The sequence below is a fragment of the Mytilus californianus genome, unplaced genomic scaffold (genome assembly GCF_021869535.1).
Source record: "Mytilus californianus isolate M0D057914Y unplaced genomic scaffold, xbMytCali1.0.p SCAF_90, whole genome shotgun sequence".
Taxonomy (NCBI): domain Eukaryota; kingdom Metazoa; phylum Mollusca; class Bivalvia; order Mytilida; family Mytilidae; genus Mytilus; species Mytilus californianus.
The window spans coordinates 95600-112996 of record NW_026262746.1 but is presented as its reverse complement, the minus strand read 5'-3'; the positions used below and the strand labels follow the sequence as shown (position 1 = coordinate 112996).

Sequence of the window (17397 nt, the reverse complement as noted above, 5' to 3'; positions counted from 1 at the left end):
AAAAGTCATGTCTTATTTGACTGTCCATGGCGTTAAAACAATAAATCCGTGGGATGTGTTTTAGTTGATTTAAGTCTATGATACATGTTTTTTTTTATTATTTATTGTTTGTTTTTTTTTTATTTCTAATTAGCTTTCAGTAACTGCGAGTACTCTCAGATCGTACTTTCGTGTCAATTTGACCTGTTGACACAATTTGTAAAGCATTTTTGTTATTCAATGTTTACTTATTTTGTGATATATCTCGTTTCACTATTTTTAATATGTACCACCTTAAATAAGTATTTAGAATGATGATAAATTTTCACTTCTGTTCTCGTACTATAAACAACAAATTTATTTATTTTGCAAAAAATATTTTCGTACTCCAGTTCTCCTTTCAACAAAATTATAATACTAGTATTTAAATTTACCTGTGTACGTTATTTTATTTAACGCCATGTTTTCCTAGATTATAGTTGTCTTGCTGATATTGTTTGACATCTGCCCCCTTTTTTATTAATATTGTATTTATATTGTGCCATCCTGTTTTACACCAGATATTTTTGGGCCCTTTATAGCATGCTGTTCGGTGTGAGCCAAGGTCCCTTGTTAAAGGCCGTACATTGACCTATAATTGTTTACTTTTTACACATTTCGACTTGGATGGAGGGTTGTCTCATTGGCACTCATACCACATCTTCTTATTTAGGGTTGCTGTTTTATTGACACCAGTATGTTCTTACATTCATACTTATCGGGTTGGCTATACAATGTATAATTGAATGTAACAAGCATTGTCTTAAATAAAATCTAATCATTTATTTGAAAAATATAACTGCCAAATAAACCCTCAAATATTTCATTTTCACTTCAAGTAACAAATCAATCCCAATACCAGGAGAAAATGAACGGAGAGTTTGAAACAAAAACGTACATTTTAAAACAGTTTAGACTGTTTGGTGTTTACAGTAAGGATAAGTGTTGATATTTGGTTTTAGGTATACAGAAACATTAATTTATTAGCATTGTTATTCGTTGCAAGCGGCCACTGGCAGTGCCAGACTTATTCAAAATAAAAGAAGGGAGATATAATTTGATGCCAATGATATGAATGAGACAACTATCAACCAATTGGTTTGTTCACCGACAAGCAAAGAAAATATTGTAAGGCCTACATGTCTTTCAATAGCTTGTAGTATTAACAGAAACAGGTATTATTTTCCATTTACTAAGGTGAATGATGATTAAGGTGTTTAAGAGAACCATTGTGTAAACAGATATGATATTACATATCTTCAAATTTATTCCAATTATTACATAATCAACGTTTGGAATATATTTGCAATAGGAATCTAATTTTTAAGACTAATTTCCTTTTATAAAATTCAATGATCTTGAAGCTTTATTACATGCGTGCGATTTCTTATGTCAATTTAAGCGATTAAACACTTTCAGCGTCCTAAGTCAAATTTTAAATTTGTGAAAGAGTGGATTTGTTGAACATCTAATGTATACGTGTTACAATTACCTAATTTCGGAATAACGAGTACCACATTTATGGTGTAACACCACTAATTCGGCCCGGCCAGAAAGCACATACCAGAAAGTAGTACATATTTAACACAAAATAGTTCCTACGCATGAGTGTAACTTTCAAAATATGTAGAATATTTATGTATTGTTGGTATCAAATGAAAGCTGAATGACTGGTGATTATTGTAGAACACTTTTTTACTTATAATTTTGAATGTTAAAAAAACTGCACCAAATTTTATGAAGAGGGTACTTTTTGCCTGTATGTCAGATCTGAAGTACCTGTTTTGGTACATCCGAAGTTCCGGGAACCAGTTCTTTCTTATATGCCATTAAAGGTATGTTGATTTTTCCAGTACAAGACACCATAAAGTGTTGCTTTGACATGCAATGATTGTCACTTTATTTGAACTTGAAACAAAGTAGCTGTGTCTGCTTGAAATTGAGGAATTTAACATAGAAAGCAATGGGGCTATGAATTAGTGGTGTACTTCCTATTACAGAGAATCATCAGAAATTCAATTTTTAGAAGTTGTACCTATTCCAATGAAAATAAGTCATATTTGATGTAAGTAAACATGTTTAATCATCTTTTTTGGATGAACAATTCTGTTTATGGGAAATTTCAGCTCTTAAATTGACATAATCAGGTATTTTAGCCTTTTATGGTCACACAACATGCATGCAGTTAAGACTTGACTCCAAATTCTTATTTTTGCATTATTTGGGATTGCAATCAATAAAACATGTATATAATGACTTGTTTATGGTAAAAAAATATCTCTTGGTCAAATAATCCTATGATTTTTCAAGTTTTATTGGTTTTCTTATGATAGCCTTTTACAACCTAGGCAATTGGTATATACTCATATAAGAATTCCAAAATCTCACTGTTCATGCAATTTTGAACCAGTTTAGCAAGTTATCCAGCTGAAAATATATAAATTGCTCTTTATAATCTATGTTGTACCACAGAAGTATGGTTTATACCAAACATGTCCCTTTTCAAATTTGAAGAAAAAAGGGGGGACAATTTTCTCAATTATGTCTTAGGTTTGGTCTAATTTATTTTTATTAAATGAACAAACTCTGGTGGAATATGACTATTGGTAAGCACATTGTTTCCTAACAGAAATTATTAAATACAACAATGATATTGAGAATAAAATAAGTATATTGGCCATTTATAATATCCATATGCAGTTTTCTTTGAATAACCTATATGTTACTACCAGTCCAATTTGAGCTTAAAATTAGTAAAATAGTATTTGGACTTAAGCCTTATGTGTTTTTTATTGCTTGAAATAGATCATAGAATGAAATAAAGTGATGCTGAAGTCAGTATAGCAAGTTTGGTTCTGTTATAGGTGTAACACCACTAATTCGGCCCGGCCAGAAAGCACATACCAGAAAGTAGTACATATTTAACACAAAATAGTTCCTACGCATGAGTGTAACTTTCAAAATATGTAGAATATTTAGGTATTGTTGGTATTAAATGAAAGCTGAATGACTGGTGATTATTGTAGAACACTTTTTTACTTATAATTTTGAATGTTAAAAAAACTGCACCAAATTTTATAAAGAGGGTACTTTTTGCCTGTATGTCATATCTGAAGTACCTGTTTTGGTACATCCGAAGTTCCGGGAACCAGTTCTTTCTTATATGCCATTAAAGGTATGTTGATTTTTCCAGTACAAGACACCATAAAGTGTTGCTTTGACATGCAATGATTGTCACTTTATTTGAACTTGAAACAAAATAGCTGTGTCTGCTTGAAATTGAGGAATTTAACATAGAAAGCAATGGGGCTATGAATTAGTGGTGTACTTCCTTATATAAAATTTTCACCATCATTATAGATATTTATTCGGGTAAAGTGTTAAAAAATGGCAAATAACCATAATTGACACATATTATTATCAATGTTATGTACACATTCCGAATTATGTAAAACTCGTAAGAAAAAAGATTTTATTTTAACGTGTATTGTGTTGCTAGCTGCATTATAGAGATTCGAATCTTGATTACCCCAAAAAACAAAATCAAATATTTTGGTGAATTGTGTGAAATACGCAAGGGCAATATGTCGTCCTTCATCTTAATATTATATATATATACAAGTTGGGACAAAAATGTCATGAACATTTTTGATATATATATATATATATCTAGCGCGCCGGCCATAATGCAAGGCGATTTGGTGCCACGATATCTCAGTAGCATGAGTTCGAATTCCGGCTAGGAAAGAACAAACATTTGCTTCCGCAAATGTACAGATTTAACATTGTTGAGCTGTTATTTAGACGAGTTATATATACAGAATGTGTTTTCAGCCTTGTATCACCATCACTTGTGATCAATGGATAAAATCTGTCGTAGAGTTGTCACTGGTTCAGACGTACCTAAAATATAATTATTTCTGTGACTGCATCCTACATTAATTTGTATGATCCTCTACGATAGATAATTCAGCTGATCTGTAATATTCCATCTTCGTGTCTAATATATCATGTACTGTATGTGTTACGACGCTTAATAAAAACTGACGAGGAAAGGTAAGACCCGGCCACCGAAAGCTAGATTTTTGTCGAGCCTAGGTAGTCGAGTGATCTAGCGCGCCGGGCATAATGCAAGGCGATTTGGTGCCACGATATCTCAGTAGCAAGAGTTCGAATCCCGGCCAGGGAAGAACAAAAATTTGCTTCCGCAAATTTACAGATCTAACATTGTTCATCTGTTATTTAGACGAAATATATATACAGAATGTGTTTTCAGCCTTGTATCACCATCACTGGTGATCCGATGGATAAAATCTGTCGTAGAGTTGTCACTAGTTCAGACGTACTTATAATATAATTATTTCTATGACTGCATCCTACATTAATTTGTAAGATCCTCTACGATAGATAATTCAGCTGATCTGTAATATTCCATCTCCATGCCTTATGTGTCATATACTGTGTTACGACGCTAGATAAAAACTGACTAGGAAAGGTAACACCCGGCCACCGAAAGCTTGATTTTTCTCGAGCCTAGGTGGTCGAGTGGTCTAGCGCGCCGGGTATAATGCAAGGCGATTTGGTGCCACGATATCTCAGTAGCATAAGTTCGAATCCCGGCTTCCGCAAATTTACAGATCTTACATTGTTGGGCTGTTATTTAGACGTATTATATATATATAAGTGCCTATAAATAGCAACACATGACATACAAATCTATGGGAGTGTGGATTAATCAGTACAGCGATTAATACAATTACACAAATAAAATCATATATATATTGACATAAGGACTTTTTGCAAAGATTAATACAAGGTAAACATCTAAATCAAGTTGAGGTTTTTATGACGTATTTACAATATTTATAATGGGGGCTGATTTAATGTGTCTCATTTAACAGGTTTAAATACTTTATGATAAGGAATGCGAATAACATAAAATTAATATACATTGCAAAGTGAAGAAATGAATTCTATTCTCATATAACTACGTATCATAGTGACAGAGAAAAATCGATTTTTACATATTGTTCATATTTGCGATTTATAACGCAAAATATAAAATGTAGAAACCCGATTTTACTGAAAGCGGGGATCGCAAGTTTTAATGTTTGCATTTCGTCAACAGCCACTTCCATCGTTAAAGCTAGTTACAATTTGTACGCTATTCCAGAAAACAGATTTTATTGTCATTGAAGTTTATAATCATATAACTGTCAAATAAATATCATTTTGGAGAATTGAAAAAGCAGCAGTATTTTCACGGAAGGAAATGAATATCAAAGCAATATCAATCAGTGTATTGAAAACTATAGATTAAGCTCGAATAAATGGTAACAAGTCTTATGAATCTGCAAAAACAATTGTATGTCAAATTGATACTTGTCACTTAACACTGATGAAAGTTCCTAAACAACTATTTTATCGATGTACTAATTTGTACGAAATTTTCTAGACGCTCATGAATCAAACGCAAAGCGTTCGTCTCCAGTAGTGGCCAAGGTAGAACACGTCCTGAATAACTGAAAATGATCTTGACATTTTTTCTTGCGGTAAATTCATTTTCTGTAGGTGTTTGACGTAAGTATTGTTACCATTTGTATTATTTTCAATAATAGTTATCATGTAAAGGAGGGCGGTAGTTAACCACGGGAGGATACCAAAGAAATATCTTAACTCATAGTTCAATAAAACAAAACTGACAACGACATGGCAAAAACGAGTCCCCAAAACAACAAATAATAGAAATACAAAACACTAAACAGACAATTAACGACCGAGCACCATGTTTGTGAAAAGAGGAACTAGGTAGAATTTGACATTCTGTGAATTCTTAAACCTTTCTCTACTCATGGCCCTAAATCTTTTAGGGTTTTAGAATTCATGCATCCCCTCAATGTCTAAAGTTTAGCCATTGTGACCATGTTTGTTGATTGATTGGAAAAAAAGTATAAACGTCATTCTAAATTAATCTCTTTTTTTAGTTTGAATTTGTAGTTTAAGGGTAGAATATCTTTGAAAAAGTTTACGACAGGACCAGTGCAATGCAAATGATTGCGATATCACATGGGATATTCTTGACAGGTCAGCTAATGATACTTACATTGGATTATTTAATCTACATTTTTCGTCCTTATTATATATTATAATGCTTGAAAAAGTTACCCATTCCAGCGGCTCGTTCCTACCAATAAGTATTAGTGAGTAGTGGTTGTTATATTAACATTAACCAATTGTTACAATAAAATCAGATATGGTGTTCAACTTTACATCTGGTGTATTTGATAACTTTGCATTAACTACAAAAATGCAAAATTATTGACGGCAAAACTTTTTTTAACATTGTTTAAAAACGGATACCAAATTTCTTGTTGAACTTGTTGCTTCACACATTCGATACCAGTTCGTTTATGCTGTGACTTCTGATTTGATAGTGAGTAAAAGTGATAAAGACTCTGTGTACTCATAACGAAAGAACTATCATCAGGATCAGTTTGTTTTAGATGTGTATCAATCTCTAAAGGGGAGGAACTCAGATACCCTGCGACAGGAAATGAATTTGACTTTAACTGGATAGCTGAGCTGAGATGGGGAAATATTTGAGTTTGATATTTAAATTGTTACAAATGACGATTGATGAAAATATCGATTACTCTAATATATTAGTATATTCACTATTCCGAGCAATAAATTGAAAGAATTATATAACTTCGATTACGATTCGAAGAATTTCATCCTAGCGAAGTATAAGAACCGAAACCGTCGAAGAGCTTATGATTGTATATGAACTGTACCATTTTCTGAATCTAGACATAATGTTAGCATAAACAAGATTTCTTTTTTGTTTACATTTATTTTTTGGCCAATGGTCCAGTTAATATTTCACTACCCTCATTTTGTTTTTAAGATTAAGGTTATTGTTGTCATTTTAATATCTTAATTCAAACCTGTCAAATTCGCATTTGATATTTTTCTTTTTGTCATACCACCAAATCATAGTACGTTACATCCGGTTGCAAACGAAAAAGGGTCGAAAAAAAAGGTTTAAGATATATTTTGCTTTGGTTTTATTAGAAAAACATTGGCTGGTGGTGGTTTTGTTTTTGTTTTTTTTTTTTGGCAATCACGGTCTGTTTTTGATAATGTTGAAGAATGATGAAATCATAAAACAAAACCAAGACACATTCATTGGGACTTCGGCATTTCGGAATGTTTTGAATCCAAATCAATATGAATTTCTTAATTGTTTACATGAAATTATTCGTATCTTCAAATGTTAATTATGAACTGGTATAATATTCATTAAGCATTGTGATAGTTTCTGATGCGTGTCTAGCCTTTTGTTTTAAAAGAGGAATCTACCTTTTGGCAAGACAACATTTAGACTTGGACATGTAAAAAGTATATGCATATTTTCATTTCATATTTTATAATGATATGCTATGCATTTGCTACTGTGTCATCCAAAAATATAATGGTCAACAGGAGATTAAAAAAAAATTAAAAGCATAAGTGTCTACGTATTTTTTTATTTTTTTTTTTTTGTATCTGGGGGTTGTAGTTTTCCCAAATTTCCAATTCTTTTAAGTCATGACGAAAATCAATTTGAAATTTTGCATTTGTGTATCTATAAAGGGCGAATCTTAAATCCCGCTTATACACACCCCCAAAACCCCCTTTGTCTCAATTAAGGAGCGCGCTATAGCCGTCAATTTAATGTAACTAAAGAAAGAGATATCAAGAATATAAGAGGATCTTGGTGGGGTTGCCTTCTAATCTGTATTCTTTATTTTTTTTAACCATTTTTCTATATTCTTTATAAATTTGGCACATTATTCTCTATCCTTATAATTTTGGCCTATTTTTCTCGGTTCTTTATTTTTTAATCCATTTTCTTTAATGTTAACCCCTTATATTCTCTATTCTGTCAACTTCAGTCAGACCCTCATATAACTTTTTTTTCATTAGATGACCAGTCAGCAATTTGTGGCTAAAACATTAATGTTAAATAAATAAATTGCAAGAATATGTGTCCATAGGACACCAATACCCGTATCTTTGTTAATTTGCATATTTGTTAAACAATTGTTGGGAAGTGTTTTTATATCCTAATTGTGAGAGTTTTCGAATTGTACAGATGCTAGTAGATACATGTGGTAAATATACTACTCGAAGGGAAATGTCAAAGATAGACAAAATTCTCAATACTATCAACAAACAAAACTATTGACAAAAAATTAGTATTCAAGAGAATTTTGTAACTTTATAGGGGCCTCGGTGGACGAGTTGTCTAAATAGTTCAACTACAGCGTTCACTAGCCTTTTAACACTGCTCGTGGCATTTATGTCGTATCAATTGTCGTATATGAACTACTATACGTTCTGTCTTTTAACCCTCAATGAATTGACTAGTATAGATACAAATTATACTGCCTGATCCTCTCTCGTCACGACGTAAAACCTTCCCTGAAATGGTCGTCCGTTCGTATGTGCTGGATGCATAAGTACGCAGCCACGTTTGCTCAGTATGGAAAAAAATAAAATCACAAAAATACTGAACTCCGAGGAAAATTAAAAACGGAAAGTCCCTAAACAAATGGCAAAATCAAAAGCTCAAGCACATCAAACGAATGGATTACAACTGTCATATTCCTGACTTGGTACAGGCATTTTCTTATGTAGAAAATTGTGGCTTCAACCTGGTTTTATAGCTAGCTAAACCTCTCACTTGTATGACAGTCGCATCAAATTCCATTATATTGAAAACGATCCCCTATGCATACGATTTCCACACTCTGCACGGTAAAGATTCCTTGTTATAACATCATTATGGGTCTGTTGGAGGTTTATTTTAAGGGAAAATTTCTGCCCTATCCCATATGCTATCTTTTTTAAAAAAATTGCATTTATACTTGCCGACATACGTTGAAGAATTGACATTGTCAGCATGAAATATTGCCAATGTACAATTTCCTGCCAAGTAATGTAACTAAATATTTGGATGCAATTAATAAGATTATTTGTTGATATCATTGTTTGTAATTTGTTGATGTTCCTATCAATGTGGTTTTTTTATGCATGGAAGTACAATGATCGACGATGCTAAGAACTGTCTTAAAATTGTAATTAAATTGTACATAATTATCGAATTTATTTTTGACAAAACCAAAACCATATGTATAGGAACATTTAAAAGGATAAATCGAGAAGAACAACATTTTTTTTAATAATTGAAAACATACACGAATAATAGCGAAATGAATATGAGTTCGAGCTAATATAACTACTACAATTACAAAGAGGGAGAAATTAGGGACTGCCTTTGGAAATTATCTGCTTCACTTTGATTGGGGAGAGGGAGCATCCAACTTCTTTTTTATACTTCAAATGGTGGGGGATGCATCGAAATGTTTTCAAAAGATTTGAGCAACTCTATTTCAAACATGCAAAAATCATTGCTGTTGATGAATACAGTGTACTATTTTCCCTTTATGACCTAGAGATGCATAATCAAGAGACGCACAACCTACCATGCGCTCCCCATACAATAAAGCAAATGTAATATTTTGACACAAAGAAAATGATTTTCGCTCGGATCAATTCTTAAGATCACAAATTCTAAGTTTCAACATATTCTTCAAGGAGAGTATTTTTATCTGAAGCTATAATGGAATGAAGGTGTGGTTAGTGACAATGATACCATATTTAGCATATCCAAATACAAAAAAAATATTAATAATAATAATAATAATAATAATAATAATAATAATAATAATAATAATAATAATAATAATAATAATAATAATAATACAAAAGTATTGAGAAATGAGGAGGGGTGTGTGAACATTTTATGTCTTTGAAAGTGGGGTCTTGAATTTATTTCCTTTCAATAAAGTGGGAACTTGAAAAAAATAGAGATATTCCAATGTTTCCTTCCATCCATTTAAATGCTAAAAAATAAGAATCTCGTTACCTTAACAAAAATTTGAAACTGAAGAAAACATATTTAGGATTTTAAAATTTCAGTTTTTTATACCTTCAACATTCTAAATTTGAAAATGAAATTAACATAAACAATCACATAATGACAAAGTGAAATATCATATTTTTCAAATTATCCTAGAATTATAGAAATGTTTTAATCGAAAAGAACAAAGCAGGTATTGAGTACGGGGTTGAAGCATACATTTTATACCTAAAACAACTGCGAACCTGATAGAGCGCATGGCAGCTGGTGTAATTATATCGAACATATGGATTCAGGGCATATACAACTCTACCATTACATTCATGTATATAAATTATTGTTTTCTCAACTCTTTCTGGATTGTTATTCGTTTTGAAATAATCGAAATGTGTAAATTAAAAGTCCCTTTTGAGCTGTGCTAGTTCGACAATGTTCGATTACTTCTAAGTTTTTATGGTCAAATCTTTGGATTTTTGGAAGCAAAGTGTCCATTTTTGTTAAATTAAAATAAACTCAAATGCAGGAATGGTAAATTTACGTTTATTTCAGGAATTCAAAATTTTAGTTACGTATGATTTGGACAAAATAGCATGAATTCATGTATTCTGTTCATCCAATGTGTCTTAATTTTCTGTTAGATAATGTAATATTGTTGATTTTAACAAAATGATCCAAATGTCAACAGGTTAAATCACTACGATTTGACTTACTACTGCCTACTAACACTCGTAAGTTTACGATCAAACTAAAATTCTACTTACGATTGTTTATGAAACGGTAAAAAACTTACGATTTGACGTACGACCGACGTAAGATCTAAGATTGCCGTGCGATTTTTTGTGAAACGATAGCCTGGACAAGATAAAGTTTTACTAATGCCAAGTATTTCTTTACTTGACACAAAGAATAATTCTGCACGTTGTTTTGGAAAGTGTAAATTTAACAAGGACTAAAAGGAGAAAATCAATGGTGGCATTACACCTCTAATATATTTAATATTTTAGTATGAATGTGATGAATCACTAAAAGCATCATGAATAGGTAGATTCTTAAATACAGATATTGCCAGATGGCAACTTATACCTTTAAAATATTTACAAGGCTTAGGAAAACATTTGCCTAGTAGTTGATATGAATATGGATTATAATAAAGTTGATAGATATCTACCAAATATTCCAAAATTTCATAAAAATGTATTAAAAAGCTGGATGAAAGTAGGAGGACAGACAGATAAACCAAAAACCTTTTACAAAATTAGAAAATAAATTATTTGGGGAAATAAATACATTAAATTTGATAACAAATGTCTATTTTTCAAAAATTGGATAAACGGTAATTTGATTAATATGAATGGCATTTTAGATGAAAATGGGGAAATTTCACGAATGTTATTTTGCAAAAAAAAAAAATAATTTCAACTGGGTAGCTGAGTTGACATCCTTAAAAAACGCAATTCCAAAAGATTGGTTACAATGTCTTAGATCAGAGAATTCTACGAGAAGTAGAGGCAATGTAAAAAGACAATGTTTGAATGTTTGTCAATAAGTGGTAACTATATTGACATTTCTTTTTTGCCAAATAAGTTATTATATAACAGATAAGAAAAGAACAAAGTTGTGAAACCGTTTGGTATAAATGTATTATGGTTAAATTTATTACCATTACAAACAGAATTTCATTTGAAACCATTGTACAGCTTTATTTTTTACTATTTAGAAAAAAATAAATTGAAGATGTATCCATGGAAACGTTTACAGAGTATATAACCTACTAAAAAGTTATTGTTTAGATGGAAGGTAACAGACAAATATTTATGTAACAAATGCTTTACTGAAGAAGATTATCATCATTATTTTATATCATGTTCCTTTTTAAACAATTTTTGGAGACAAATAACATAGGAAAAGCTATCACGTTAAAAGATCTTTTTTTTTTTTGGCTATAAAATATCAGATAAAATATTACTTTGGCTTTAACTATCTAATAACTATTATTGGATATTCAATTTATAAATCCTACTATGTATCTGATCAGAAAATGAAAGGACTTGATGTATTTTGTCTATTCATTAGAGAATTTACAAAACGAATGTATTATACATAAAAAGTTAGAAGAGATTAAATTCTTAGTTAATGTAAAGAAACCTCTATTAGATTGATGTTTTATAATTTATTAATATAATAGAATTGCAAATTAGATTTATTCTTCACAAGGAGCTTGGACTTGTTGAAGACATCGAGCAAGCAATTGATGGAAAAGCTTAAAAAGAAAAAAAATATATTTAATTATGTCAATTATTTTACTGTTGGCAAAATATAATTTAAGTTGTTAATGTCTTTTATACTAAAAGTAAGCACAGTGTGAACTTACCTTAAAGCGAATAAACTCACTTTTCCACTTGACTATTTACCCAACAAGACATGTAGTATGAAAATGAATCTTTCTATATGTATATTTAAACCTCCACAATTGAATAATTTCAAGTGAAACTAAATATCATTTTCAAAATGTTTATTTTTCACATCGACATATTATTTAAACGAAAATATTTACAATTTTGTCAATTCTGTTTAGCTATTCATGCGTACAAGGAGAAAAATAATTACTTTTAAAAGTACTTTCTGGAATTAATCTTCACTAAAAATATTATTAAATAGGCTACATGCAACGAATTATATATGTTTCGAATAAGAATTTTATAAGCAGTAAATTTATTCACCAATAACATAGTAATTTGCAAAACAATGTTGACTACTTTAATGCTGATACACTCGGGGACGAAGTGTTTACCAGCAGGAGCGTCGACCAAATGGTTGAAAACAATACAAATATACCCAGGGTTTTGCGAAATATGACTAAGGCAATACGTGTCTGGGTTTAGAAATCTATGAATGTTTCGAGTAGTCCAAAACGCCGTAAGCCTTAAACTTACAGAAAATGAACAGATCAACAATAATTCGTTTCAACAAAACAATGCTGAATATAATGTGGTAATACCCTGCCATCCACCTGCAGTGGTATCAACGCAACTGTAGTAAAAAATTATCAAAGATACTAACTAAGCTTATAATTTTACGCCAGACTTGCGTTTCAGTTTCATAAGACTCATCAGTAGCGTTCGAATTAAACCAGTTTTAAGGCCAAATTATATACAAAGGTGAAGAGCATTAAATACCAGGATTTCTGAAAAGCTGAAGAAAAAACAGCTTAGGCACTTTATGACTCAGGTAAGAAAACTCTTAGTGTTTCGAATGGTGTAAAATTTTATCTGCATTAAATTTAAAAGAAATTATCACATGAATGATATTTCGTGTCAACACAAAAATACCGACTATTGGGCTAGTGAAAACCTTGGGGACGAAACGTTTACCAGCAGCAAAATCGACCCAATGGTTGTAAAAACTCATCGCAGATGCCAGGCTTGTAATTTAGTACGCTAGACACAACAAGGAAACGGTGGAAGAGATATGGTGTGCATTAATGTATGGCACAAATTCATACACGCTTAATAAATCTTAAGCTTTATTCTGATTGCTTTTCATAACCTTAAATTCATCATGTGGCCTGCTTCATGGAAATACGCACAAACTTCTTTGCAATTGAAAGAATACCCCATAGCACCAGACTAGAAGAAATACTTAAATGTCGCAATTCTTAACATCAAAGAACATGTATGCGATATAATATCAAGAAACCACGAACTGCCAAAACATGCGGAATCTTACAAATACTACAATAAGACATTCAATAGTCTCATTAAAATGTACAAAAACTATTGATACATTTGAACAACCTGTAAAACTAGAAACGCATATACTTCAACCACAGAAGTAACCTTATCTCCGTCTAGCTAGCACGAAAGCAAAGAAAGTTAATGTAAAATAGACTTTAAACGGCAAGTAAAGGAGGAGGCGCACCGAGCCCCGTTTTCGACCTACAAAAAAAAGTATTTGTAACAGTAGGTTGTTTAAGCTTAAAGTATTCGTTCAATAAGTTTTATTTCTAAATTACATATATTTAATAGCCAAAGATCGCATAATTTTGATTTTTCTACAGAAATGTGAAAAAAATTAATCTTTTTATACACATCTTGTAGTACGAAATAGTGAGCACATGCAAATGCTAATGATATTTATATGAAACTTGCGATTCCAAAAACTATGTTGAAAATTACTCAAATCTATGGATGCGTTGTATGTATGGTTTTGGAATCTCCTACTTGTTTGTTTGGTTTTTTTTTCTTTGTCTTTGTAAATTTGAGTGTCTTCTTTTCTGTAACTTTCATAACTGTAAAGGAATACATATTTTAGCTATGTTTTTTAATTTATTTATAACATAATTAATGGTGTTACCGAAAACAACAATATCAAAAAAACAATCTAATTATAGAGTAATTGATAACATTTTAAGATAATTTTATTCAAAGGACATATAAGCGAACAAGGATCGTTTCTATATTTATAGGCTCTTCAAACAACATCAGTGTCATTTGGAGATTTCAAGATTGTATTTTTAGAAACATGATGTATGGCCTGTGCAATATGACCTACGAAAAGCTACTTTTCTGACAATATTGGCGTGCAAACTGAGTAAATACAAGTGTACATGTGATCAAGTTTTACCAAATCACAAATCTTTAAAAGTATTTGATTAATGATGTAAGATATGTCATATATATAAATATATATATATATATATATATATATATATATATCGATATGTGTAAATTGCATGATCTTCCCACGTGCTTTTCAGAGTATTTAAGTAAGTGTAGGTGTTATCACTACAAAAGTGTAAAAGTCTGAAAAGACCAATTTTTGTCCTAATTTGAATTTATCTATGTTTCAAATAAAGAAATACTTGGCATGAGTAAAGGTTTGTCCTGTCCATTACTATAGACAAAATTTCATATAACATTTCATTGCATATAAGAAAACAACCATCACTGGAAGTTAACCAATCATATGTTTACCCCTTTTTTATCTATGTACAAGCTTTACTACCCATGTAACCTCAAGTTTACAAATCATTCTTTAGAAACACCAAATAAAAAAATAATGGTGCTCTGAAAACACCTAAGATATAAGTTTATGACCAAATTTTTTTTTACTGCAATGAAATGTAGGATTCATTTCCTACAACTTTCAAATTCAAGGGAATATTTTTTTCGACCCTTTTTCGTATGCAACCGGATGTGACGTACTTTGATTTGGTGGTATTACATCTGAAGAAGACTTTTTTGTTGAATAAACTAAATGTGATTTTTTTTCTTTTGTAATACTGGTTTTTTCAAGCATTTCTGTCAAGTATTGTCATAATCAGTTCAATATTTTGAGAAAAAATCTAGTATAATGTAAGACGACATCTACAGCGATTCGAGCAAAATTTCTTCAAATATCAAGCCACATCATGATAGGATATAGAATGGACTATTAAATGATTAAATGTATATCTGAACTGCCTAGGATTACCTCATTCATAAACAAACGTGTAATCACAGCAATCGGACTTGCCGACAAACAGGCAATCATCCAAAAATTCACGTTCCAACAATGCACACAAGCTTAAAATATCAAACTGGATATCTCTGCCAATTTAAAACAAGATTATGGACATATGTCATCGATTTAATTATCATACAGACGCCAAATACTATACAAAATCGGGAAACAAAATATTGCATGTGCACAATAAAATTGCTGACGACGAAGTTTTCTTTATATAAATAAATCAATCATAAAAGCTACATAATTGCAAACACAAGACAACTCTACGGAACTGTGGCCGATTTGCGAAATATTTACGCACGTCTCCTGGCTATGATATAATTCTAATTATGCGCTTAAATTGTACAAATAACGACGCAATAATGTTAATTCTACAAAATTAAAGCCGTTTCATTATGTATTTCACTATGTAAAAATATTTCTTTAACAAATTAAACATCGATGGACACAGATTAAATGAATGATTCTTAGCCTTTCAACCACGTCTTTTCTCTTCCAATGTCCTTGAAGAAAAGAAAGTGCGTCACTGTGAGTTTAATGACAAATGCTGCAGCTAAATACAGCAAAGATTTTGAGATAACACAGAGACAACTATAAACCAGACCACTGCGAATAAGAGATATAAAATCTAGTTTTAAATCCTATTATGTAAAATATCGGCATTACGTATACAAGGTTACACATCGTTGAGACATCAAACAACAACATATACTCCTCAGCATTTGACAGGTGTCTATACAATATGCCAATATCGTAATTGTCACAAGTCTATTCAAGTTTGAATAGAAACAATCGAGATGTACTGTCATCACCAAATACTCCAAATAAAAAAATAACAAACATAGATATATGACAGACATGTCAAGCAACCACTTTCTAGGTTCCTGGGCTACGATAGTGAAATTAATGTGTGTAAGGTTTAATTTACCATTTAATTTCTGCAAAAGAAGAAAATACAAAAAATAATAAGTTTTGATGTGTTATATCTATAGCACAGACTATAATCATGATAATTAATGAGAAATGAGAATAACTTTTACATTAGTGATGTAGGCAGACCTTGTAAAATAATAATAGGAAGATATGGTATGAGTGCCAATGAGACAACTCTCCACCCAAGTCACAATTTGTAAATAGTACACAATTATGTATCGAAGTACGGCCTTCAACACGGCGCCTTGGCTCACACCGAACAGCAAGCTATAAAGGTCCCCAAAATGTCTAGTGTGAATAATTCAAACAGAAAAACCAACGGTCTAATCTATATAAAAAACGATAAACGAAAAACACTTATGAATCACATAACAAACGAAAACTACTGAACAACAAATTCCTGACTTAGGACAGGTGCAAACAAATGCAGTGGGTTTAAACGTTTTAACAGGCGCCAACATTCACCCTATCCTGAAATAGTAGTGTAACATTACAACATAGAGACACACACAATAAAACATCAATTTAAATGGCTTAACTCTATCAAAAAGACATATCAACAAAAACAAGTAAATATACACTGAACGAATAAATTTGATCTATGACACAATATAAATACAATATTGAATAAAAAGGGGAGATGAAAACAATGTCAAAAAGACAACTATAACGCCACATATAAATCAAAATACAAATATGTAAAATAAATATTTTTATCGTTACACTATCTGCTGAATTACTAAACGTTCGATTTTCTTTGAAATGCAAAACAAAAGGGTATATCTTAAAGTTCATCAACTCTTTACAAAAACTGAGTTTATATCACAATTTTGACACCAGGAAATAATTTGGAATGTAGTTATACCTATATATTTTTTTTGTTTGAAATCCAACCATAAAAAGACGTTTCTCTAAATTTACATGTTTTCTTTTAACTTTTTACCCTATATTGCCATTGAGTAACAATTTGA

General features: G+C 31.1%; 1 long non-coding RNA gene across 1 annotated transcript in view; it reads right to left on the bottom strand.

The window, feature by feature from the left end:
- LOC127717220 (uncharacterized) overlaps positions 1-12400 on the bottom strand; it is a 92400-nt gene extending 80000 nt beyond the window's left edge. The window contains exon 1 of the long non-coding RNA XR_007989147.1: positions 12357-12400. This is a non-coding gene — a long non-coding RNA (uncharacterized LOC127717220). The remainder of the gene's footprint in view (positions 1-12356) is intronic.
- Between the last annotated feature and the right edge of the window lie 4997 nt (positions 12401-17397).